This window comes from Pinus tabuliformis, chromosome 3_2 (assembly GCF_031772625.1).
Source record: "Pinus tabuliformis cultivar Carrire ecotype Pingquan chromosome 3_2, CPIR1, whole genome shotgun sequence".
Classification (NCBI taxonomy): Eukaryota; Viridiplantae; Streptophyta; class Pinopsida; order Pinales; family Pinaceae; genus Pinus; species Pinus tabuliformis.
In genome coordinates this window covers 621,125,665-621,152,681 of record NC_142302.1, presented here as the reverse complement: position 1 = coordinate 621,152,681, position 27,017 = coordinate 621,125,665, and positions in this window count along the sequence as shown.

The following is a 27,017-nucleotide window of genomic DNA, read 5'->3' as shown; positions in this document are numbered from 1 at the left end:
CATGACTCCTATGTACTCTCCTGGCTTGTATTCACGGAATTCATGTGGGTGATCCATTTTTGAGTCATGTTTGGATGCATTTCCCTCTTTTACTCTATTGGTCTCACACTTCGCCATTTTGGACCTCTTCCTAGTTCCTCCTACTCAGTGCAAGTTGTGAATGCATTAACCCTCTAGCTAGTTGACGATCTTAACCTACTCATTAGCCTTAATTATGCAACATTACTCACCAACACTTATTCACTAAGTCCTCCTCAATATCATCTCAAGTTACTGCACATTATGAATCTTCCAAGGGCAGTCACCTAACCCTTCTTGCTTATACTAGCTCACTACACTAAGCTTTGACTACCTTTGCCTTGCTTGGAACATAGAGCACCCATAGCTAACAACATGGACCTATGTAGTGTTCATGTTTTTGTGATTAGATTTTTTAGTTTGTGCAAGAAGATTCAGAGATATGGATTTCATTATTAACGTTTCAGAGCCACTATCCTGGTCCATTGTTAAGACTTGAGAAAATTATGAAGAGCGGAGGTGAGTAAATAGTGGAAAGGTATGTTTAAAGATGAGGTTGGAGCCGACTAAGGTGAATTTGAATGGTATAAGTATATAAATGATCATGATTTTAAATTTAATAATTAATTTATGAATTATGAATATGTGCAATTAAATATTAATATAAGTAGAGTTATATTATTTAATTAAATATATAATATTATTAAGAAAAACCTTTTAAAGTTTTTTATAAAATTAAATTAATTAATTAATAAAAGTTATAAATGTATATACTTAAGATATGTATAATTTTATAAGATAATTGAATATGTAGTATTAAATAGAACCTAGGGAGGAATGGATGATAAATTAGAAAGGGAACGGAGGAAGGTGGGGGAGGGGAAAAAAGGAAAATATAAAGGTCAATAAGAGGTAATAAAATGAGGGGAAAATGGTCATATTAGTTTTATTAATGGTTTAAAGCGAGCACGGGAGACCAACTACTATTGATATCCATGTCATTGTCTCTATTCAAGTTGTTAGGGTGCTTTTTTGTTTCAATGGATTCTCTAATTTTGCACTTGTAATGATGGTTTTCTTTAGTGATGATTTTGGTATCTTCCAAACATATATGATGTTTAGTGGTCTTAACCTCTTGCATAGGCAAAACATGTAATTCAAAGACCCTCTTGTCCTCACAGTGCAGTGAAAACCCTCCTAGGCAAAGTGGCTTCCTTCCTATGGCTTCCCTAAGTGAAAAGCACATTCTAAATGGCCAAGCACCCATTGTTGGGTCAAAATACATTATACTAGAAGGAAAAGTGCACTCTAAACCAACAGAGATACCTTGTTCAGTTAAACTGCATTGGCCCTTTAGCTTCCTCTTCCTTCAAGCTCATGCCACATAAGGAAGCATCATTAAGTCTCCTTCCCTCTTCCTAATGTGCTATGCGCTCAAGCTTCATCCTTGACAACTCTCCCTCAATGCATGGCATAGTTTGAAGAGACAGTGAGCCTTTGAGAAATCAAACTACACTTTCCTTAAGGCCTCCTCTTTCTTCTTCAGTGGATAGCGCAGTCTGAAGCCTGAAGCCTTCATCCTTCCCTCTTCCCATTCCCCCTTGCACTGAGACTTGCTTAGGCCTTTCTTATTCAGCACATGACACAGTAGTAAGGCTCAAGGAGGCCTCCTCTTAGCCCTTGACTATTCAAACTGCGATTCCAAGTCTCCCTCTCATGCGTTCTTGGCACATGGTGCATCCTTAAGCAACAAGCCTCCCCACCTTGTTCCTTATTGTTCCCCACTGCGTTGGACCAATGAGATCTCCTCTTTTTATCTCTCAACATAGAAAAAGTGATCATTGGAGCCTTCTTTGGCCACTGATGAGTTCAATTGCGTTTTTCCCATCAAGCCTCCTTCTTTCAAACCCTTTCATAGGCCTATCATAATCAATTCATTCCATAATCTAGGTAGTGATAGAATAGATTATTTTAAGACTGATTTTGCCTTGTCATGAATGATTTTCATTCGCAAGAGTACCTTCTTAACATGACAAGGTGATACTCAAAGTAGATAGCAAGGACAAAGCATAAAGAAACACTTGTGTAGAAGAAGTACCAAGGAGAATTATCATCAAGACATGAAGCAGATCATAGACGAGGACAAATAAATGACATAGTATGATGATGCAGAGGATTCCAAAGTTGACCTAAGACTCTTTGGAGGGTGAAGATAAGAATAAGAGTGGATCTTTTATGAAGATGAATTATAGATCAGATCTACCATCAAGAATGCAATACACAACAACAAGGAGAACAACTTAGCATTGCCATCTCATCATGAAGTCCATGTTACCATTCTCAAAGTTGTGATTTATACAAGTGTCATCACAATGTCAAGTGTGTCCATGTGTCATGCCACATCATGTGGAATCTAATGATGTAATTATTAAAAGGAAAAGGACAAAATGTAATGTGTTGAAGTCCAAGGGTCATATGTGGAATATGAAGAGTCACATGAAGAATTCCAAAGGTCATTTAGAAGTTAAAGAGTTGTTTAGAAGTTCAAAGGTCATAATAAAATTCCAAGAGTCATGAGAGTAACTCAAGAGTCATGTGGGTATGAAAGGTCATTCCTCTTGTTATAAAATCAACCTCATGACTCAAGCAAGTGGCTTTTGGAGGCTTAGGATTTTGAGAGCTAGTATTGGCTTCTCTACTTGGCATAGGAGAGAAAACTATTCTTTGTAGAAGCAAGAAGTGACTTAATGTTCCACTACAGGAGCTAGTGGCTCACCTTTGTAATTGATGTACTTATATATTTCACTTAATAATTGAATCTTGATGAGCTAACACATTTTCATGCATGTATCATGAATGTAGCATGACTATTCTTAGATGTTGGTGGTATATATTTTTTTCATATGTATTAAGGAAATTGAACTACTTCATTGGCTTTGATACTTATCTTGATGAAGGTGTGTTGTATTTGGTTTAATGGTCATTATGTCTATGTGAACTAATTCACTAGATTACTAACGAATATTTGCTTGCGCTCGTGTGTCTCTCTTAGGTTAGTACTATTACCTCCTTCTAGAGTCTCACTCGTGTCTCCCCTCTCGTGAAAGTCTCCTCTTACAAATTGTAATTGGTGTTTCATAATGTCAATTTACTTGCTTGTTCAAAGGTTATGTGTATAATCTCTCATGTTATCCATTGAAACCAAGGAGACCCTTAAAGCTATGGTGCTCAGGCCGATACTCCGAATGGGGCTCCTACTCCAAATGGTGTGAGGTATAATTGAGACTTCACATTAGGGAGACCCCTTGTATGTTGGTCGTATCCAACACCATCAACAAGTTGTGAGTTGGTAATCATGAAGATCTGCAATGGGTTATTCAAATGAGATCTACTCCAACTACATTATTATGTAGTAATTTGAGCCAATGAGGCTACAAGAAGGAAATCAAATTTGAAGTCACTTGAAGTCAAATATAAGATGAGAAAAATCATTATATAAAAGGATATGAACATGAAGCTCTTTATCACTTTGGAATGTCACAAAGTCTGAGGCTAAAATATTTTTGAAATTGTGTGAGTTAAGGAACTGTGATATATCTCTGTGAAATAAGGATTGTGATCCAAGTTATAAGTCATCCAAACTCTCTGAAGTGTGACCGAAAAGTCGAACTCTCTCTAGTGAAGTATCCAAAGATTTTTCTTTTGTGACACAAGACCATCGAGGATCCAGACTTATGACGTGGCCAATCCAAATGAAGTCTAAATTATATCTTCAATGTGAACCCATATCATAAGTCTGAATTAATTGGTTTACAATAGTATCAAGTTTGAAACAAATTCAAGCTAATATATTTTTATGGAAGAATTCTAATTCAAACCTCTTTATCTGTGAGTACAAAATATAGTGCAAAGATCTTACCTATTTCTTCATCGGACGGAATCTCTACAGACTTTGGAATTTTGTCTATAAGATGTCTTCTATATTCTGGAATTTGAGAAGAATGTACAAAGCCTAATCCTGAAGTAGAGGTTGGGCTTACTGACTGAACAAGCATTTCTTCACAAGGGTTGAAGAATGCAACTTTAGTATAAATCTTATCAGGACAAGCAGAGTTTTCAGCTGGTATGAACTTGATCATATTGATATGAAAGTCTTGAGATGACTTTCCATGAGGGTTAGGAGGATCATTTGAAATTGACAATATGTCTTGGAACAGTGAGGATGATCGCAAACTGAAGATAATGCATTCTGAGAGAAGAGGATGGATTGTTGAACAAATTTTTAAAGGAATTGGCCCTTATGACCCAGCTGATCCGTGGAAAAATAAAATGTTCCATTGGGATATTTTTACTCATGAAAAAGAGCATCTCTATATGCAAGAAATGTTGCTGCAAGAGAAAAAGGATCGCAGGAAATTTAATGAGCAAAATAGTGAGTCATGGAAAGCCTGGATAACAACTAATAATCAGTGGATATCATTCTATGAATGGTATTGTCCTTCAATTAATCAGGTAGATGCCTTGATGAAATCTTTCAGAAATCAAGCAAAGCAGAAAAGATTAAGTGATCCAGAAAATTTTGTAGATGAAAAAATGGCTGAAAATGTTGTAATAATTCCTTCTCCTCTAAGGATTCCAGAGTTTGATCCAAAAGTTCAGAAAATGATAAGTAAACCAAACACCCCTAGAAATTTGGTTTATATCAGACAAAAGGGAGAAGAACTAGTCAGAGAAGTTTGTTCTAATCTTAGAATAAACATGATAAGATCAGGAACCCCTGCAAAGCATAAATGGGAGCTCCTTGATGGAAATATTTTTGAAACTGAAAATGATTTTCCTCCTTGGAAAAATTTGGTCATTAGAGGACAAGATGGGAAATTGTATAAACTTTTGCCTTCCCTTCCAGATGATCCAAATTCTTCAGCCAAAGAGATGATAGCTGCTACTAATTGGACTAATCTTGCTCTATCTAGCTTGGAAAGATTTGCTAAAGCTAAATTTGATAATTTAGAAAAAGCAAATAGTGAAATGAAAGCACTTCCGGATAGAATTTTGCAAAAGCAAGATTACAATACTATGTACTTAAATGAGCATGTAAAGACCTTGGCTGAAAATGATCAGACTATAGCACAGAGTCTTGATAAGCTGTCTTTAAAGACAGAAAGACAGATCCATGATGTATCAATTACTCATGGACGAGAGATTGTTAGAGTCAATAACAATCTAGATTTGATAAAAGGATATGTGAAAACTGTTTCTTCAGATTTAGCTACTTTAAAGAAGAAGCCAAATACTTAAAGCTATAAATCTGCAACTTTGTTTTCCAATCCAGTTACTACCGTTCCTTATTCTATTTCTCCTTCTGTAGAAAGTTTAATCAGAACTCCAAGCATTATAAACTTTCCTCCTCCCACTTCTTCTCATCCATACTCTCTATTTGCTATTCCAAGTTTCTTTACACCACTTCCAAAGCCGGTCCCTAAAGACACTCCTGGTTCAAAGAAAGAAGAAGCAGAATTTAAAGAATTCAAAGGAAGTTTTTCAGAATTCTTTGCTTCATCTAGTCATGATGAAGAAGAAGAAAAATCAGATGTAGCAATTACCAGTATCAATAAGATAGATGATACACCTAAACTTGAAGAACTAGAAAGCTGCATAAATAATTTTTCTCAGCAGCATAAAGAAAAATCTGGTATTTCAAAATTGGATCTTTCTGAAGAAAAGGAGACTTCTGACATTGACCAGCAAGTCCATGCTACTACCTCTAGATCTACTTGGACTTCTACTTGGAACCCTGCTCCTGACCGTCGTGATTTAATGAAATCAGAATATCATAAGGATTGGTCAGCAAGTTCCACTTTACCATGGAACATTGATAACTGTACCGAAGCCGAAGTAATGTTTGTTCCGCATTCTATGCTTTTATGTTATCACACTTATCTTGCAGATGAAATTGGTCCAATAACTGCTACAAGAAGAATAATAGCTGGCTTCGAAGGTACATTAGACTCCTGGCTTAAAGCTGAGACTTTAAAGTTACCTACTTTGCTTTCACAATGGGAACAATCAGTCATTCTAAATGCAGATGGCACTACATACATGGACCCCGTCACTACTCTCCCTGTAAATAATATGATAGGCTGCTTGATTTATGGCATCACAGTTAATTTCATTGGATTTCCTCAGATCACCAATGATATAACTGTCATTACTCTGCTTGCAATGAAACTACACAACATGCAGCACTTTGATGAATATTTCAATGAATATCTGCATCGTCTCCATACTCTTTCTCCTGATCTAATTCTTGAACCAAAATGGAAAGAGATTTTTGTTGCCTCTCTACCTAACTGGGTTTCTTCAACAATTGTCGCTAAAATCCCCGGTAAAATTGGAGACTACAAATTTGGCATTATTCGTCAAGCAGTTAAGGCAGTCACTGTTGAACTTTGCTCCCAGATGAAGATTGCACGCGCCGCCACTAATCCTAAGAAGCCGCATGGATATCAGCAGCTATGTAAACAATGGCATTTGGGCAAAGCTGGCAATTCTGAAGGGGTGAGAAGAAAGAAAAAGAGATTCCCCAAGAAGAATTCCCCGCTTCAGCACAGAAAACCAAAGCCATACAAAAAAATAGAAATGTTTTCCAAAGAAGTAATTTGTTACAACTGTCAGAAGAAAGGACACACTGCTAATAAATGTCCTGAGAAGAAGAAAGAGTTCTCTAAAAATAAAATTGCTTATAAGAACAAAAAGGGTAAAGTAAATTACTTTGACCTTCCCAGCAGTTGTGATGAGCTAATATCCTCTGATTCAGAATCAGAGAATGAATTGAACTTTGCAGATGACTCTTCCTCAGAAGAAGAAGAATACTGCAGAGACCCCTATTGCACAAATTGCAATGATTGTAACTGTAGTGACCCTGATGTTTGCAAGTGCAATATGATAAGTATGATGAAAAGTGAAGATGATGAGATTAGCAGAAATCTTTTCACTCAGATGATGGCAGCTAGTGATCAGCAGCTAAAAGAAATGTACAGATCTATGCTAACTGAGCATCTTTCAAAGAAAACCTCAAAGTCATCTTCAAATCGAGGTTATGTTCCCCCTGCATCATTGTTTTCAGTAGAAGCACTAACGAGACAATTCAAGAATGAAGAATTTGGCGAAGATCTACCACAGACATTGCCCGCTATGCATATAGCTATTAAAGAACTGAGGAAAACAGTAAAAGAAAATAAAAGACTATGCATAGAAAATCATAGAGATCTTTCTGTCAAATTACTTCATGCAAATACAGCTTCTACTTCATATTCTAAACCAGGTCCTGAAATGAAAGATTCAGATGATGAATCTGAAGCAGAAAGATCGGGTTTAAGTTGTCACTATGTAAACCAAGATGTAATGTATTGTGTCAAACTGAAGGTACAAATTGGAAATCACACAGAGTTTTGGAAAGTTTTGATGGACACTGGATCTCACCTAAACATTGTCAGTGATACAGTTGTTCCAGCACATCTAAGGAGGCCTACTGAGTGTCCAAAAGTGATAACTGCCAGTGGAACTATTCCTACAAAGCATGAAGCAGATGTAAATATCTTTTTGACAGAAGCCACTGGAGTTCATCTTGTCTGTCCAATAGTCCCGGGAATAGACTGTGCCATGTACCTTGGGACTCCCTTCTTCAAAAATTTTGAGAAGCATGGAGCCAAACTAGATCGAGCATCAGGAAGGTATGGTTACTTTGTTAGCTTGGATGAAAAAGAAATTTTCTTTCCTTTTATTAATCCTAATTCTCCAAATAGAATATCTAGGATTGAAAGGATGGAACATATCTTAGCCAAAATGGAGGTGAAGAAAGAAGTTCTAAAAGCAGAAGAACTTCTTAACAATGGAAAATATGCCAAAGAAATTGCAGATATAAAAGCCAAATTCAGAGAATGTTGCTCTGATGATCCGAGTGCATTCTGGCATATAAAGAAGCAAGAAGTAGAGCTGCCACTCAAGAAATATTTTAATGGCAAGCTCAGAAGATCTAAAGCTGTTGCTATGAATGAAGAACAACTAAAGACATGCAAAGCGGAAATCAAAGATCTCTTTAAAAAGGGGTTAATTAGGAAAAGCAAGAGCCCTATAGCTTGCTTTGCATTTTATGTAAATAATCATGCTGAACAGGCCCGGGGTAAACCAAGACTAGTTGTTAATTATAAGCCCCTGAATTCTATTTTGGATTATGATGCTTATCCATTGCCCAAACCATCAAGCATTCTAGCACAGATTTCCAAATCAAAAATCTTTTCTAAATTCGATTTGAAGTCTGGATTCTGGCAAGTTGGGATCAAAGAAGAAGACAAATGGAAGACAACTTTCTTTGTTCCTGAAGGACATTTTGAATGGAACATTATGCCATTTGGACTGATCAATGCTCCATCCGCCTTCCAAAGAATTATGGATGATACATCTGAAGGTATGGATGAATTTCTAAAGAAGTATATAGATGATCTTCTGATAACATTCCTTAACATATCAAGCATCTAAAGATCTTCTATGAAAGAGTGAAAGAAATGAGAATAGTCCTCTCTGCATCCAAGATGAAGCTTTTCAAAACCATGATAGATTTTCTTGGATACAATATTCAGTATGGTTCCTACAGTGTAATACAAAAGAGTCTAAATTTTGTTGATCATTTTCCTGATGAGATAACTGATAAAAATCAGTTACAGAGATTCCTAGGCAGTTTAAATTATATCTCAAAGTTCCTGAAACATTGTGCTCATGAAAGAAAGTTTCTAAATAAACGTCTACAGAAAGATCCTATTCCCTGGAATAAAGATTGCACTGAAGCAGTCCGAAGGATTAAAGAAAGAGTGAGAAATATACAACCTCTTTCACCTATAAGAGAGGAATGGAAAAAGATCATAATGACAGATGCAAGCCATGCCGGCTGGGGTGCAGTTTTATGTCAGGAAAACCCCACAGATAAAAAGGCACTAGAAGTTTGTCAATACTCCTCCGGTCTTTGGGCTAAGAACCAGTTGAACTGGTCTAGCCTTAAAAAGGAGCTGCGAGCAGTATGCCTTGGCATTTCTAAGTTTAAAGACTTTGTCATTTACACACACTTTACAGTAAGAACAGATTGTCAAGCCCTGAAGTTTGCTATTCAGAAGTGTGAGTTTGAAGACGCAGCCATGGTGCGCTGGGTAATGCAACTCAGCCAATATTCTTTTGATATCGAGTTTGTTAAAGGAGAGAAAAATAGCTTTGCTGACATGCTCAATAGAGAATTTCTTGAAGAACATTCAATGCATGCCTTATCCCTGAATTTTATCTGAAGAAATCAAGAAGAAGTAGAGATTGAAACATCCACTGGATGGGTTTCTTTCAGTTTACAGAAGAGTCTGTTTGACCATGACGATAATTGGATCCCAATCAAAGAAGTCAGACAGAGAATTGGTATACCATACAAATGGACCAATCCACTTCAAGATGAAATGAATGAAGAAGCTTTAGAGGCTCTTGATTATCTCAGACATATTGGAAGCATAGCCTATAGGTTAGAAAGAGATGAAGAAGATAATACACGGATCACTAGTTGCCACATTACTCTAAGAAGATTCTGCAACTTTCTGGATTGAGACAACTTTGATGAAGAACGGCAAGAACAGGCATTCTACACAGGTATGGGATTACAAAATTTTGTAACTAATTTGTTTTACTCTGTGCAGTTCTCCTTTTGGTATGAGCACATGCCAGTCGAAGATATGGAAGAAGAAGACCCACTTCCAGAATGGTTCTTAGATTGGTGGAAGATTTATGGATTATCTCCATTAATCTTAAAACCATATTCCTTCACCTTATTAAAGATTCCCAACTTCACTCCGCAGACACCATGCCTGACAGATGTCCTAAGAAAAACAATCAATGATCTTGCAAATCTGAGTGATCTTGATTTTCTACAAGGAGTACGAAGATGTGGCCATATACGCTGGTTCGTAATGAATCACTACAAAGAAAGAATACTTTACACCAGCAATAATTCCAATTATGAAGATTTTCATCAGCAGATAAATCCAGAACACAATCCTTATCTTAATCTTAACTACTTGGAATTACCAGATCCCCATGACACGAATATTTGGGAAACAGAGAAAGAGATATGGGTCCAGTACTATTCAAATTTCTTGATTGAATGGTGGAATCTCCAACACTACAGCTGGCCTCAAGTAGATTACTACACCATGATGTAATGTCTTTCCAACCGACAATGGAGTTGGACGGGTCTTGCGTAGATTCCCCGGTCAAGAATATCTACTGTGTAAATAATGAGATATGCAAATCTCATCTTTTCAGTCTTTCGAGGGTTCTCTTGTACGAATCTCCTCTGTGTAAACATAAAATAAATCCGGTCCCCATATGCCTCTGGCTTTCCGTATCGGAATAGGGATGAGATAACATGAGTAGTCCGCTCATGCCCGGATTTGGTCCTTTTAAAGCATCTTGCTTTTGTCAGTCTGTACATCCTATTGTCAGCAGAAGCATCTTGCTATCTGTCAATCTTGTTGATGACTCATGAGATGCTTGAGTCCTATAAATAGATGAGACTTGAGGATGGAGGGCATTGGGGTCTGAAGAGTTTAGAGTTTTAGGAGTCTGGAGTCGAGTGAATTTTCCTGCTCTGCATTTGCGGACCATAGTGTCTGATCTGCTTGCATCACGAAAGGTTCACCCTGGTCTTATAGTATTGGTTTGGAAACCTGCGCATCAGTGTGCTCGGCACTGGTGAGAACCTAAAGTGGCTGAACCATAGGAAAAGTCTGAAAGTCTGTCATAATATTTCTAAGGCAGAGTCTGTCCATCGCCAGGCAGCCTCCGGTAATACTTGTTCCCAACGAACGGTATGAAGCTCGGTAAATGCGACGATAGTCGATCTCTGTAAAGAAATAATCTTTCTGTAATATCTGAATTCTATTTCTGATAAAATCTAGCCATATTTTATATTACTTGTGTTTGGTTTTACAATACAACTATTCCTGCTGTCCTGCATACTCCAGACAAGGATGATGGAAAAGTTACTCTTATTCAGTATGATTCATCCTGTAACCCATTTGCCCCAGTCTCTGTTTCAAGAAAACGTCTGTGTCCTCCAGATGATTGGGTTACTAACTGGAAAAAACCTGCAAAAAGGACAGTACATTCTGCTCAATCCATAATAACCGAGATGGATGACAAAGTTGTCACAAGATTTCCCAGATCAAATCCTTCTAACACTGTTGTCACTTCTATTCCTACTGTAAATACAAATCCCTCAAATATCATTCCTTCTGTACAAAGTCCTCAGCAGATTGTCATTGACCCTGCTGTTTTTGAAGCTTTAAAAAATTTGTTCAGCAATCCATCCTCTTCTTCTCAGAATGCATTATCTTCAGTTTGCGATCATCCTCACTGTTCCAAGACATATTGTCAGTTTTCAAATGATCCTCCTAACCCTCATGGAAAGTCATCTCAAGACTTTCATATCAATATGATCAAGTTTATACCAGCTGAAAACTCTGCTTGTCCTGATAAGAGTTATACTAAAGTTGCATTCTTCAACCCTTGTGAAGAAATGCTTGTTCAGTCAGTCAGCCCAACCTCTACTTCAGGATTAGGCTTTGTACATTCTTCTCAAATTCCAGAATATAGAAGACATCCTATAGACAAAATTCCAAAGTCTGTAGAGATTCTGTCCGATGAAGAAATCCTCTCTTTTTTGAAAATCTTTAAAGGAATTGGCCCTTATGACCCAGCTGATCCGTGGAAAAAGAAAATGTTCCATTGGGATATTTTTACTCATGAAAAAGAGCATCTCTATATGCAAGAAATGTTGCTGCAAGAGAAAAAGGATCGCAGGAAATTTAATGAGCAAAATAGTGAGTCATGGAAAGCCTGGATGACTATTAATAATCAGTGGATATCATTCTATGAATGGTATTATCCTTCAATTAATCAGGTAGAAGATGCCTTGATGAAATCTTTCAGAAATCAAGCAAAGCAGAAAAGATTAAGTGATCCAGAAAATTTTGTTGATGAAAAAATGGCTGAAAATGTTGTAATAATTCCTTCTCCTCTAAGGATTCCAGAGTTTGATCCAAAAGTTCAGAAAATGATAAGTAAACCAAACACCCCTAGAAATTTGGTTTATATCAGACAAAAGGGAGAAGAACTAGTCAGAGAAGTTTGTTCTAATCTTAGAATAAACATGATAAGATCAGGAACCCCTGCAAAGCATAAATGGGAGCTCCTTGATGGAAATATTTTTGAAACTGAAAATGATTTTCCTCCTTGGAAAAATTTGGTCATTAGAGGACAAGATGGGAAATTGTATAAACTTTTGCCTTCCCTTCCAGATGATCCAAATTCTTCAGCCAAAGAGATGATAGCTGCTACTAATTGGACTAATCTTGCTCTATCTAGTTTGGAAAGATTTGCTAAAGCTAAATTTGATAATTTAGAAAAAGCAAATAGTGAAATGAAAGCACTTCTGGATAGAATTTTGCAAAAACAAGATTACAATACTATGTACTTAAATGAGCATGTAAAGACCTTGGCTGAAAATGATCAGACTATAGCACAGAGTCTTGATAAGCTGTCTTTAAAGACAGAAAGACAGATCCATGATGTATCAATTACTCATGGACGAGAGATTGTTAGAGTCAATAACAATCTAGATTTGATAAAAGGATATGTGAAAACTGTTTCTTCAGATTTAGCTACTTTAAAGAAGAAGCCAAATACTGAAAGCTATAAATCTGCAACTTTGTTTTCCAATCCAGTTACTACCGTTCCTTATTCTATTTCTCCTTCTGTAGAAAGTTTAATCAGAACTCCAAGCATTATAAACTTTCCTCCTCCCACTTCTTCTCATCCATACTCTCTATTTGCTAATCCAAGTTTCTTTACACCACTTCCAAAGCCGGTCCCTAAAGACACTCCTGGTTCAAAGAAATAAGAAGCAGAATTTAAAGAATTCAAAGGAAGTTTTTTCAGAATTCTTTGCTTCATCTAGTCATGATGAAGAAGAAGAAAAATCAGATGCAGCAATTACCAGTATCAATAAGATAGATGATGCACCTAAACTTGAAGAACTAGAAAGTTGCATAAATAATTTTTCTCAGCAGGATAAAGAAAAATTTGGTATTTCAAAATTGGATCTTTCTGAAGAAAAGGATACTTCTGACATTGACCAGCAAGTCCATGCTACTACCTCTAGATCTACTTGGAATTCTACTTGGAACCCTGCTCCTGACCGTCGTGATTTAATGAAATCAGAATATCATAAGGATTGGTCAGCAAGTTCCACTTATTCATGGAACATTGATAACTGTACCGAAGCCGAAGTAATGTATGTTCTGCATTCTATGCTTGTATGTTATCGCACTTATCTTGCAGATGAAATTGGTCCAATAAATGCTACAAGAAGAATAATAGCTGGCTTCGAAGGTACATTAGACTCCTGGCTTAAAGCTGAGACTTTAAAGTTACCTACTTTGCTTTCACAATGGGAACAATCAGTCATTCTAAATGCAGATGGCACTACATACATGGACCCCGTCACTACTCTCCCTGTAAATAATATGATAGGCTACTTGATTTATGGCATCACAGTTAATTTCATTGGATTTCCTCAGATCACCAATGATATAACTGTCATTACTATGCTTGCAATGAAACTACACAACATGCAGCACTTTGATGAATATTTCAATGAATATCTGCATCATCTCCATACTCTTTCTCCTGATCTAATTCTTGAACCAAAATGGAAAGAGATTTTTGTTGCCTCTCTACCTAACTGGGTTTCTTCAGCAATTGTAGCTAAACTCCCTGGCAAAATTGGAGACTACAAATTTGGCATTATTCGTCAAGCAGTTAAGGCAGTCATTGTTGAACTTTGCTCCCAGATGAAGATTGCACGCGCCGCCACTAATCCTAAGAAGCCGCATGGATATCAGCAGCTATGTAAACAATGGCATTTGGGCAAAGCTGGCAATTCTGAAGGGGTGAGAAGAAAGAAAAAGAGATTCCCCAAGAAGAATTCCCCGCTTCAGCACAGAAAACCAAAGCCATACAGAAAAACAGAAATGTTTTCCAAAGAAGTAATTTGTTACAACTGTCAGAAGAAAGGACACACTGCTAATAAATGTCCTGAGAAGAAGAAAGAGTTCTCTAAAAAGAAAATTGCTTATAAGAACAAAAAGGGTAAAGTAAATTACTTTGACCTTCCCAGCAGTTGTGATGAGCTAATATCCTCTGATTCAGAATCAGAGAATGAATTGAACTTTGCAGATGACTCTTCCTCAGAAGAAGAAGAATGCTGCAGAGACCCCTATTGCACAAATTGCAATGATTGTAACTGTAGTGACCTTGATGTTTGCAAGTGCAATATGATAAGTATGATGAAAAGTGAAGATGATGAGATTAGCAGAAATCTTTTCACTCAGATGATGGCAGCTAGTGATCAGCAGCTAAAAGAAATGTACAGATCTATGCTAACTGAGCATATTTCAAAGAAAAGCTCAAAGTCATCTTCAAATCGAGGTTATGTTCCCCCTGCATCATTGTTTTCAGTAGAAGCACTAACGAGACAATTCAAGAATGAAGAATTTGGCGAAGATCTACCACAGACATTGCCCGCTATGCATATGGCTATTAAAGAACTGAGGAAAACAGTAAAAGAAAATAAAAAACTATGCATAGAAAATCATAGAGATCTTTCTGTCAAATTACTTCATGCAAATACAGCTTCTACTTCATATTCTAAACCAGGTCCTGAAATGAAAGATTCAGATGATGAATCTGAAGCAGAAAGATCGGGTTTAAGTTGTCACTATGTAAACCAAGATGTAATGTACTGTGTCAAACTGAAGGTACAAATTGGAAATCACACAGAGTTTTGGAAAGTTTTGATGGACACTGGATCTCGCCTAAACATTGTCAGTGATACAGTTGTTCCAGCACATCTAAGGAGGCCTACTGAGTGTCCAAAAGTGATAACTGCCAGTGGAACTATTCCTACAAAGCATGAAGCAAATGTAAATATCTTTTTGACAGAAGCCACTGGAGTTCATCTTGTCTGTCCAATAGTCCCGGGAATAGACTGTGCCATGTACCTTGGGACTCACTTCTTCAAAAATTTTGAGAAGCATGGAGCCAAGCTAGATCGAGCATCAGGAAGGTATGGTTACTTTGTTAGCTTGGATGAAAAAGAAATTTTCTTTCCTTTTATTAATCCTAATTCTCCAAATAGAATATCTAGGATTGAAAGGATGGAACATCTCTTAGCTAAAATGGAGGTGAAGAAAGAAGTTCTAAAAGCAGAAGAACTTCTTAACAATGGAAAATATGCCAAAGAAATTGCAGATATAAAAGCCAAATTCAGAGAATGTTGCTCTGATGATTCGAGTGCATTCTGGCATATAAAGAAGAAAGAAGTAGAGCTGCCACTCAAGAAAGATTTTAATGGCAAGCTCAGAAGATCTAAAGCTGTTGCTATGAATGAAGAACAACTAAAGACATGCAAAGCGGAAATCAAAGATCTCTTAAAAAAGGGGTTAATTAGGAAAAGCAAGAGCCCTATAGCTTGCTTTGCATTTTATGTAAATAATCATGCTGAACAGGCCCGGGGTAAACCAAGACTAGTTGTTAATTATAAGCCCCTGAATTCTATTTTGGATTATGATGCTTATCCATTGCCCAAACCATCAAGCATTCTAGCACAGATTTCCAAATCAAAAGTCTTTTCTAAATTCGATTTGAAGTCTGGATTCTGGCAGGTTGGGATCAAAGAAGAAGACAAATGGAAGACAACTTTCTCTATTCCTGAAGGACATTTTGAATGGAACATTATGCCATTCGGACGGATCAATGCTCCATTCGCCTTCCAAAGAATTATGGATGAAACATTTGAAGGTATGGATGAATTTCTAAAGAAGTATATAGGTGATCTTCTGATTCATTCTGATAACATTCCTGAACATATCAAGCATCTAAAGATCTTCTATAAAAGAGTGAAAGAAATGGGAATAGTCCTCTTTGCATCCAAGATGAAGCTTTTCAAAACCATGATAGATTTTCTTGGATACAATATTCAGTATGGTCCTACAGTGTAATACAAAGGAGTCTAAATTTTGTTGATCATTTTCTTGATGAGATAACTGATAAAAATAAGTTACAGAGATTCCTAGGCAGTTTAAATTATATCTCAAAGTTCCCGAAACATTGTGCTCAGGAAAGAAAGTTGCTAAATAAACGTCTATAGAAAGATCCTATTCCATGGAATAAAGATTGCACTGAAGCAGTCCGAAGGATTAAAGAAAGAGTGAGAAATATACAACCTCTTTCACCTATAAGAGAGGAATGGAAAAAGATCATAATGATAGATACAAGCCATGCCGGCTGGGGTGGAGTTTTATGTCAGGAAAACCCCACAGATAAAAAAGCACTAGAAGTTTGTCAATACTCCTCCGGTCTTTGGACTAAGAACCAGTTGAACTGGTCTAGCCTTAAAAAGGAGCTGCGAGCAGTATGCCTTGGCATTTCTAAGTTTAAAGACTTTGTCATTTACACACACTTTACAGTAAGAACAGATTGTCAAGCCCTGAAGTTTGCTATTCAAAAGTGTGAGTTTGAAGACGCAGCCATGGTGCACTGGGTAATGCAACTCAGCCAATATTCTTTTGATATCGAGTTTGTTAAAGGAGAGAAAAATAGCTTTGCTGACATGCTTAGTAGAGAATTTCTTGAAGAACATTCAATGCATGCCTTATCCCTGAATTTTATCCGAAGAAATCAAGAAGAAGTAGAGATTGAAACATCCACTGGATGGGTTTCTTTCAGTTTACAGAAGAGTATGTTTGACCATGACGATAATTGGATCCCAATCAAAGAAGTCAGACAGAGAATTGGTATACCATACAAATGGACCGATCCACTTCAAGATGAAATGAATGAAGAAGCTTTAGAGGCTCTTGATTATCTCAGACATATTGGAAGCATAACCTATAGGCTAGAAAGAAATGAAGAAGATAGTACACAGATCACTAGTTGCCACATTACTCTAAGAAGATTCTGCAACTTTATGGATCGAGACAACTTTGATGAAGAATGGCAAGAACAGGCATTCTACACAGGTATGGGATTACAAATTTTTTTAACTAATTTGTTTTACTTTGTGCAGTTCTCCTTTTGGTATGAGCACATGCCAGTCGAAGATATGGAAGAAGAAGACTCTAAGGATTCCAGAGTTTGATCCAAAAGTTCGGAAAATGATAAGTAAACCAAACACCCCTAGAAATTTGGTTTATATCAGACAAAAGGGAGAAGAACTAGTAAGAGAAGTTTGTTCTAATCTTAGAATAAACATGATAAGATCAGGAACCCCTGCGAAGCATAAATGGGAGCTCCTTGATGGAAATATTTTTGAAATTGAAAATGATTTTCCTCCTTGGAAAAATTTGGCCATTAGAGGACAAGATGGGAAATTGTATAAACTTTTGCCTTCCCTTCCAGGTGATCCAAATTCTTCAGCCAAAGAGATGATAGCTGCTACTAATTGGACTAATCTTTCTCTAATGAAGAATTGGAGGACATGTAAGGTTGAAATATTTTTTTTCACACTCTACAAGAGGTACATATAAACTTGTGTTCTCATATCTCAAGAGCTAGAATCTAACTTGTCAGTCCATTTCAAAGTTATCTTGACTACTAAGTTCATAAAAAAAAGGTGATCTCAAAAATTTGTAATGGAATGTTAGACCCGCTAGATTATAAAGAAATCTCTATTGAAAGATATTATTAACATTTGTTGTATTACATGGCCTATAGTTTAAGAGGTTGTGTCCTCACTCTCTTGAGGATAAAAACACATTTGATATGATAGGTGCTTAGATTCTTTTGTAACAACCCCAGGTTGATCTTCCATGTAAATAAAATAAGACCAAGGTCATGCAACATGTATTCCAAGTTGAATGGTGGGAAAACATTATAATGGGCATCACTTGTGGTTTATTAATGGCTATGGAAATTATAAAAGGCATTGGCAAAGGCATCGAGGCAATAAATGACAATTAATTAAAGAAATAAAGGCAAATAGGAGAAAAGGAAGATGAAGAGACACAAATATGCATGCAAAGGAAATTACAGAGAAAATGAAGGAAAATGAAAGAAAAAGGGAAAAGGAAAGGAAGAGACATGAGACATCAATAATAAAGAGGCACCAAAGAAACAATTTAAAAGCTTTTGACATCCATTGGATCATTCTAGCTCTCTTCTTCCACATTCTCACATACTTAGAGTATTCTTGGAGCAACCTAGTAGTCACTTGGACTGGGAGAGAAGCAATCAAGAAAGCAAGGGAATTGTGGGCAACAAAAAAGAAGGTTGGATCAGCAGCTACAGTAGGAGTACATTGCAAGTAACAGGTTGCATGTGTGATTTCATTGATGAGATTTGGATGCATGGTATATGCATGTGGTTATTTGGTTATTTTGTTGTCATGGACATGGGAGTTGCCTAGACTAACAGTGGTTTTAGCCTTGCCTTGCCATTTCATGGATAACCATGATGTAGTGGATTCTCCATCTGATTAAGCTTTGCATGGTTGGTAGACTTGGATCCTAGTTGAGGTGGTCTCGGGAAAATTCCCAAGGGTCAAGGGTGCAGATATGATTTCTCCTGGAACTCTTGATGGATGGGTGGAGACAGAAAAAATTCCTTTAGAGTTGGTGAAGGAAGTTAGAGGCATCCAAACATGTTTTGGTGTTAGTAATTTCTGGACCAGGATAGGTAAAATCACCGTGGTTGAGAGTTGAGGTGGTTTGGCCTCTGGAAGCCCTGGTTGCTAAAAACCTGAATGGGACAAGGGAGAGGAATTATAGGAGGTAAATCCTCCTCATTACTACACCTCCATTCGAATATTACTCCATCAACTCGGAATGCAAACAACCATCACTTTGAGGACTAGAAGACAACCGAGCAAGTGAAAGTGACAGAAACCAGTTTATCTTGAGTGGGGAGCCAAGCCTCCCTAATGGGAAGGAAGTCATTGGAGACTTCAGATTTATAAGTAGAGAGGCTTAGGACCTCAGTAGGATTCAAATTATAATTGTAAAACTCTACTTTATTTATGAGCTGCAAGACTTGTGACAGTTTGTTATGTAATCCACGGTTTTTATAATAAAGATGAGTTCTGTTTTGAGCAAGCACTGAGTTAACTGAGAGGGCTGAAGCTCTTGGGTTAGGGCCCAACTCGAGTAGCCAAAGCTCCTCTTTATTGTACATGTATGCTAGCATATATTTTGGGTTATGTTCATTTTCTTTAGTAGCTTCCTGGTTTTCTGTTCATTTGCTTAAGTAGTTGCACTTCCATTATAGCAGTATATCTTAGCTTCCTGGTTTTCTGTTCATTTTCTTAAGTAGTTGCATTCCCATTACAATAGTGTAGAGTAGATCGGTTGTGCTTCAGTTTACTTCCATTTGTGTTTTTTTCCAAATAGCAGGTTATCTAGGGGAAAAAGATAACCATAAGGTTGTCCACAGGTGTCTCGACCTCACCTCCTCCCTATGGGACCATGACTTGAGGAAGATACCCTTCAACAGCCCCAAAAACACAGGTTTCTAGTTCTCGCATGAGCTTTGGAGTTTGTTGTTTGATGCAGTTATTTGTTTCATTTCATTATCATCGTTTTCCCTCACTCTTGGTCCACCCTCACCCTCACTAGTTTTTCTGTCGTTTTCATTTGAAACCTCCTTAGCGCGTTCTTCATGCATCGTTTCCTCACCGTCTGATCCACAAAAAACCTGACCAATCACCATCTGATTCATTAGTTTACCCAACGACCATCACGCATGAAGTATTCCACCTACTTTATGTGATCTAATCTCCACCATCAATTTGTCTCTTGATCTAACGACTATCACATCACCTCAATACTTTATGTGCCCCAATCTCCATCGTCGATCTGACTAGCTTGATTCGATGGCTATCGCGCAATCTTGCGCGGATTCTTGCATGACCGTTATCCGCCCGAGAGCACGCGAGAAAATTGGTTTTATCGTGCTACGTGTCACACAGTTAGGCTAATTGTGTGAAATTTCAAAATACAGCTTACAGTTTTGAGGGCGCGCGAGAAACTACTTACCGCCTCTTAAAACCCGCTCCATAATTTCCGCATGTTTTCTTCCTGCGATACGATCTCCGCCATTCATCTGCCGATTAATCTTGTTCGTCCATCCATTCACTTAATTCCTCGCAATAAGATCTTCGTCATTCATTTGCTTCGTTACCCTATTCGTTCGCCTATTCACTAAATCACCGCGATAAGATCTCTGTCGTTCATCCTGTTCGTCAACCCTGTTCATCCATTTATTCACTTAAGTCCCCGCGATAAGATCTTCGTCGTCCATCTTCCGTTTGTTGATCGATCCAACAGTCACTATGCACTACTGTGTCCTTATGTCCTCCTTTCACCAATTTCGATCTCTGATTTCTCTTTTGCTTGAAAATAGATTTAGTTTAGTTCCTTTGCTTACACCTTAGTATAGTTCAATGCTCTTTACCTCTACAACTTAGATAGCAGCATTGGGTTAGTGTTGATTTAGAAATTTTGTTTAGCATATCTATTTAGATGGTTAGTTAAGTTATGGTGTGGTTTAGCATTACATGATGTTTTGTTCATTACTGCAGTAGAGTAGCTCTCTCTTAGAATAGATTTTCTCTTCTTCCATCAAAGGATTAAGCTTCTTCTGACCCTATATAAGTCTGGCATGGAACCCCTGGGGTCTCTTGCCAGATGAGAAGTGACAACAGGCAGGACCTTCATTTTTACTTGTGCATATGGCACTGTCACCTCCAAGTTTGTACGAACCCCGGGTTGATAAGTAAAGTTGGTATCCCTGGGAGTTGCAACATTCTTCTTGCAATACGTAGGCTCATCACTTTTTGGAGCCGTTGTTGGGGAGGTGTCTAAGTAGAATGTGGTTAGTGATTTCTTCTATTTTCTAGTCTTCAATTTTCTTCCATTAGTTTATTTACGCAAAAGTAATCTAGTAGCTTCCTTTCTTTAACTTGTCATTATATGCTTTCCTTTCCATTATGTAAGAAGAATTTCACTTCAGCAAGTAGTTTTTTCCTGTCAGTAGTTTTCATTCAATCAACAATTTCATTTCTGCAAAGTACTTTCTTGCTTTAAAGAAAATCTTACAAAAACCAACCCAAAAACATTTCCTTTCATGCCTCGTAGGAATAGGGACAATTCAGGGAAATTCTTACCAAATACCCCCACTACATCCAACAATCAATCTTCTCTCTTCTTCGGTGACTTTGAACTGGAAGAACCTTTAGGTGAGCAACCTTACATATATGAAGAACCTACAGGGGAAGAAGAAGAGGAAGAACCCATTCCTACTGAACCAATGGCTGAAAATCGAAATGACATAGGAAATAGAGAGTGAATTGAGGGTGCCTTCCCCATCAGGGAGACCGATGGGGACACTAAGATGAAGAATATAAGCCCCTCTGCTCTACCTCATTTCCATGGCTTGACCACAGAGGACCCTGACACTTTCTTATCTGAGTTTGTTGTTATATGCTGAACCTATGACTATACAGTTATGAGAAAAAGTTAAAATTGTTTCCATATACCCTTAAGGATGCAGCATTGCGCTGGTTCATGGGTTTACCTGGAGATAGCATCACAACTTGGGCTCAGATGCAAAAGGATTTTAACAACAAATATAGGGACTACTGTAGGTCAAACGATACTAAAGAATATATTTTCGGGATGACCATATGCCGGGATGAATCCTTATAACTATGAATAAATATTCCAACTCAATTACAAAAGGACCAGGTGCACAATTCACTCTGAGTCACTAAAGCTGGTCCTGCTTAGAGGAGTAAGGGAGCATCTTCTGGATACCTTACATATAATAGCAGGAGGAGATATCTACCAATTACCCTATGAGGATATTAACACTGTCTTTAGAAACCATTCCAGGGGAACCAGGAAAAAGGGTAGGGGTCGTCAACCTATGGCCAGTACATCATCCTCCAACTCATCCATCAAGGGTGAAATTGGAAATCTGCTGGAAGATTTCAAAAGTGATATGCTACAAACCATTGCCTTTCAATTGGACACCATGAACATCAAAAGGAAGCAAGAGGAAGCAGAAAGAGCCTTGGCCATCTTTTGTATTAGATGCACTAAGAGGCATCCTAGGAACGAATGTCCATTGAATTGTATTAAGATTTGCTCACTCTGTGAAGAAAACCACTCCAGAGACAAGTGCCCTTCTTTACCTGGACTCAAAGTTGTATATCAAGGAGCTGAAGGGGTCACTCAGCAACTTTGCTACACCAACCAAAGGAGATCTCCTGGCCCTAGACCATACCAACAGGGTATAAAAGGGTCATCCCATGCATATTACAACCCCAACCAAAACACAACTATACTTTCTTGGGGACCCCTTGCTCATCCTTCCTGGTCTACACTCCCTCCTTGGTCCTATACATCTCAGTATCATTCCCAGCCATCCAGCCAATCATTTCAACCTTATGCTCAACCACAACATCAGTGGAATACCCCACTCCAGGGGTGGAGGCTCCAATTCAACAATTTTCCAACCTATTGTCTCCACCACCTACCCAACCACAAGTCCTACACTCTGCTCCACCTAAGCAACCCCAGATGCCTGACCAGCCAAATCTGAACCCAAACAATAGGCAGGCTCAACAAGTATACAGTGGAGAGACATCATACCTAGCTTATGCTGTAGAAATCCAGGAGATAAACCTAAGATCTAGGAGAATTCTCCTAGACAACCAACCTCCCTCTCCACATAGGGAGGTTGAGGAAGAAAGAGAGGAAAGTAACCTTAAAGTAAATCCACCCTTTCATGAGATATTAGCCCAACCACTCCAGCCTACCCCATAAGAAACTTAACTTCTGGGAGAATTGAAAAATCTATGTGTAAAGATTCCCCTTCTCCAGGCAATCAAAGATGTTCCCATTTACAATAAGTTGATTAAGGAGAAGTGCTTCAAGCATCCAGGAAGAAGAAAAAGGGATGCCCCTACCATTAATGTCATTGGGTAGTTGTCTGACTTAATGTCGGGGCAGATAATATGTCCAAAATATTGGACCCTAGAAGCCCTGTAATAGATGTGCACATCAATGGCACCATTGTCCCACACACTCCAATTGATCTTGGGGTTGCCATTAATGTGATGACCAAGGACACCATGCTCATTCTCAACCTCCAAGGGTCATTGAGGAAGACCACAACAGTTCTTCAACTTGTAGACCATTGCACAGTCACCCCTGAGGGAATTGTGGAGGATGTGATGGTCTCCATTGACTCCTGGGAGTACCCTACAAATTTCCTAGTTCTCCAGCCTAAGGCTAAGCTTATTGGTTACCCTCTCATCCTTGGGAGGCCATGGTTGGCCACAACTGATGCTTACATTAGCTGCAGAGCTGGGAATATGACCATCAAGAATGGGCATATGTCCAAATAGTTAGTCCTATACCCTCCTGCTCAACCTACCCTAGAGCATGATTTACCTTTATGGTTGGAGGAGGAGGAAGAAGATGAGGTTTATTCTGCCCAACTTTATGCTTTAGAAGCAACCATAGGAGGAGGACAACAAGATGAGGATGACTTAATTGAACACCTGCTCCAAAGTCCAACTCCTAGTTCACTACCATTAGAAGAAGAAGTAAGGGAAACCCAGAACAATCATCCAATTGACTTATGCTTGGCCAATTCCAACCCACTCCGTGTCAAAACCATAGAATTTGGCCCAGAGAAAACTTTGAAAATTAATCCATCTCTTTCTGCTTTAGAAGAGGAAAAGCTATGCAACATGTTGAGAGAAAACCTAGAAGCCTTCGCTTGGAGTTATAAGGAAATGAAGGGAGTACACCCCTTAATGTGTACTCACCACATATACATCAAAGAAGGTTGCAAGCCAGTCAGGCAACCACAAAGGAGGATGAATCCAACTCTTAAAGACATAGTCAAAGAAGAACTGCAAAAACTGCTAGATGCAGGATTCATTTACCCTATCTCAGACAGTGAGTGGGTCTCTCCTTTAGTGTTAGTTCCCAAGAAAAATGGTAAGTGGAGGATTTGTGTTGATTATAGGGAGTTGAACAAAGCCACAAAGAAGGATCATTTTCCCTACCCTTCATTGACCAAGTGATAGATGGCCTGGTAGGGAAGAAGTTTTTTTCCTTCCTAGATGGATTCAGTGGGTACAACCAAATCCAAATCTACCCAGAAGACCAGGATAAGACCAAATTCACCTGTCCTTGGGGTACTTTTTCCTATAGGGTCCTTCCTTTTGGCCTATGCAATGCTCATGCCACTTTCCAGAGAGCAGTCTTGAGTATTTTTGTTGAATTAGTACATGATGTTGTGGAAATCTATATGGATGATTGTACATGTTATGGCTGTGATTTCCAAGAAGCCCTGACTAACCTAGGCAAATTATTACACAGATGCATTGAAATGAATCTGTCTCTCAGTCCAAAATAATGTGAATTTTTAATGACTAAAGGGATTGTGCTAGGTCATTCAATATATTAGCAAGGACTGCAGGTGGACTCAAACAAAATAACAATCATCCAAAGGGTCCCACTTCCATAAAAGCAGAGAGATGTCAGGAGTTTCTTAGGGTTAGCTGGATACTACCGAAGGTTCATAAAGGACTTTAGCAAGTTGGCCTCTCCTTTGTTTGGGTTGTTGGCCAAAGATTATGAGTTTATATGGTTAAAGAGCTATCAAGAGGCCTTAGACATTCTAAAGGGTAAATTAACCATTGCACCAATCCTTAGAGGCCCAAACTGGGCCCTCCCTTTTCATATTCATGCTGATGCCTCACACAAAGCCATAGGAGTAACCTTAGGTCAGGAAGAGGAGAAATTGCCCTATGCCATCTATTTTATCAGTAAGAACCTGTCAAAGGCTGAGCTAAACTATACTGTGACCGAAAAGGAACTCCTGGCTATTGTGCATTGATTAAACAAATTTAGGCAGTACATTACATGCTATCAAACATTTGTGCATACTGATCATGCTATGATAAAATATTTAATGAATAAACCAGATGTGAATGCTAGAATTATAAGATGGTTTCTTTTATTACAGCAGTTTCATCTAACTATTGTTGATAAGCCTGGTAAGGAAAATGTTGTTGCAAACTTTCTATCTAGGATGAATCTGCCTACAGGTGAATAAGGAATGGTGGATTACCAATTTCCAGATGAGCATTTGTTTGCTATTTCAGTTCTCTCCCTATGGTTTGCTGATATATCAAACTATTTGGTATCAGCACAGTTCCCACCAAACTTGCCCTCCAAAGAAAAGAGCAAGATAGTCAGGAAAAGCGCCCCCTTCAGCTAGATTGGGGGCAATATGTTCAAACTTGGCCCAAATCAAATCTTAAGAAGGTGTGTAAGGGAAGAGGAATTTTTTGACATCCTTCTGACCTGTCATGATGGGCCTTGTGGAGGTCACTTTGTAGCAAAGAGGAGAGCACTCAAAGTGTTGCAAGCAGGCTATTATTGGCCTACTCTTCATCAGGATGTGAAAAAGTACATTAGTCAGTGTGATCAGTGCCAAAGGATGCGAAATCCTACTCCAAGAGATGAAATTCCCCTACAACCTCAAGTGAATTTCGAGCCATTTGACAAGTGGGGTATGGACTTCATTGGGCCTGTCAGATCTCCTTCAAAGAAAAAGCAGTACATTATTGTGTGCATTGATTGTTTGACTAAGTGGGCTGAAACCAAGGCGATTAAGGCAACAACAGAAGAGAAGGTGGCTGAGTTCCTAGGGAGAATGTATTCTACAAATTTGGGTACCCTAGAGAGCTAGTCACCGACCAAGGCAGCTAGTTTACCTCCAACATGATTGAAGAAATGCTATCCATCACAAAATCAAGCATAGGACCTCCACTACTTATCACCCACAAGCTAATGGGCAAGTGGAGATGACCAACAGGGCACTGGAGAACATCTTAACCAAGGTAGTGAGCAACAGCAGGAAGGATTGGGCATAGAGACTAGTTGAGGCCACCTGGGCCTATAATACAACATGGAAGACCACCACTAGATTTACACCCTATGAGCTGGTCTATGGGAAAAAGGCTTTGTTGTCCATTGAGTTTGAATATAACACATTGAGGATGGCAGCCCAACTAGATTTGGATCTCAGTCATGCACAGAAAGAAAGATTGTTCCATTTGAATGGCTTGGATGAATTCAGAATGTAGGCCCTCCTACATACAGAGATAGTTTAGCTTCAGAGGAAGATCTGGCATGACAAACATATTAAGGAGAAGCAATTTCAAGAGGGAGACTAGGCATTGTTATATGATTCTAGGTATAAAGACTTCAAGGGCAAGCTAAGGACAAGATGGCTCGGACCTTATGTGGTGGGAAAAGGCCATGATAATGGTTCAGTGCAAATCAAAACTATAGATGAATAAGCCATTTCATTTCTTTTTAATGGACATTGATTGAAAATGTACAAGAGGCCTTTATCAAAACAAGAGTTCATTAACAATATCAATAAGACAATGATGATGGTGGAGCAAGTTCCAACTCCTCCCTCACCAAGGCATTGAAAAGGAGAAAAAGGAATAAGGATTCAAGTGAAAACCTCCATGAGGCACCTGAGTCCCATCTTTGGGTTGAAAACCTCGTGAGGTAGCCCAAGGATGAGAAAAATGAAAAAGAGTAAGAAGATCCCTAGGTGAAAACCTTCCTTGAGGTGCCCAGGGTAGATATCTAGGGTGAAAACCTCTCTAAGGCAGCCTAAGTGTTCTTAATTTGTTTTTATAATAATAAAAGAAAAAAGAAGAAGAAAAAAGACATACTTATTATTTGCAGGTGGGTGAGAAAGACAATCAAGGAACAAAGAGAAGATCCAAAGGGAACACTGCCTCACATATATTC